The sequence below is a fragment of the Hylobates moloch genome, unplaced genomic scaffold, assembly GCF_009828535.3.
Source record: "Hylobates moloch isolate HMO894 unplaced genomic scaffold, HMol_V3 SCAFFOLD_19, whole genome shotgun sequence".
In the NCBI taxonomy this organism is placed as follows: domain Eukaryota; kingdom Metazoa; phylum Chordata; class Mammalia; order Primates; family Hylobatidae; genus Hylobates; species Hylobates moloch.
The window spans coordinates 65,534,705-65,536,256 of record NW_026652294.1 but is presented as its reverse complement, the minus strand read 5'-3'; positions in this window follow the sequence as shown (position 1 = coordinate 65,536,256).

The window sequence follows — 1,552 nt, the reverse complement described above, 5'->3', positions numbered from 1 at the left end:
CCATGTTGAAGTAACTGATACTGGACTTGCCCTCTTGCTGTTAAAGGAAAAAAAAATACTATAAAATTGGATGTAATAAAAGAGACCGCTCTTTTCAGATAGTAGACAACAGCTACAGCTGGACTGTGATCTCAGAGAAAACAAAAAAGATGGGATTGATTCCTGCATTCACCCTGATCTCACCCTGATGACAATAGCCTTAGTTTTTTCTAGACCATAATGCAGTGTAGCAGAACCCAAGCAGAGAACAGAAGACAAAAATCCCAATTTGGGGAGATTGAGACAGCAGGAATTTGCAGGTAGATTACAGGAAAGAGAGAAACTATGCAGAAAATATCTCTGGAAACCTGAAATGGAGTCCTTTTCAGTCTGTTCCTGAATATTAAATTTCAAATTGAAGAGTGCCCGGAGCTCATACAGAGCCATGAGACAATGTTACAATTGCCAGAATACAGAGTCCTTGTTAAAAACCCAGGGTATTCGGTATTGACCCTAAAAAATTATGTCTTTGTAATAGGGTTAAATCAGCTACAGAGTAAAAGCTACTCTAGAAGAACTTAATAATATTTAAAAGCAAAACTCTAAAAGCTGACATGTAAGTTACTTAACTACCTGCCAGAACCAAGTTCACCACTTTTAAAGACGACAAAAACGGCCAGGTGTGGTGGCTCATGTCTGTAATACCAGCATTTTGGGAGGCCGAGGCGGGCAGGTCACCAGAGGTCAGGAAGTCAAGACCCGCTTGGCCAACATGGTGAAACCCTGACTCTACTAAAAATACAAAAAATTAGCTGGGCGTGGTGGCGAGTGCCTGTACTCCCAGCTACTCGGGAGGCTGAGACAGGAGAATCGCTTGAATCTGGGAGGTGGAGGTTGCAGTGAGCTGAGATCGTGCCATTGCACTCCAGCCTGGGCAAAAAGAGTGAAAGGCCATCTCAAAAAAATAAATAAATATGTAAATAAAAATAAAGACAACAAAAGTAAATATTTACCATGTGTAAAAAGTATATATTTTGAATTTTTAGAGATAGAAACCACAATGTTGAGATGTTCAGTATGCAATAAAAAATTATCAGGATTCAATGAAGCAAGACGTTGCAGCCATTATCTAGGAAGAAAAAAATAATCAGTCACTAGAAACAGATCCAGAAATGAAAATGATGGTAGAATTAGCAAAGTCTTTAAGTTATTATATATTCACTCAATATCTTTTAAAAATTAAACGTCACAAAGAAAGAAATGTGAGATATAAAAAATTGTATTTGTAGAGCCAAAAAATATAACATCTGAAATTTAAAAAAAATTAGACATGGTTAATGACAGATAATGCAGAGGAAAAGACCACTAAAATTAAAGACATAGTAACAGAAACTGAACAAACTACAATACAGAGAAAAAAAAGAAAAAAATACATACAGAGAGTCAGTGACCTATGGTCCAATATTAACCAATCTAATGTGTGTATAGTTGGAGTTCCAGAAAAAGAAAAAAAACAGTGAGTGTGGTGATTAAAAATATTTCAATAATAATGTTCAATTTTTCCAACTTTGAT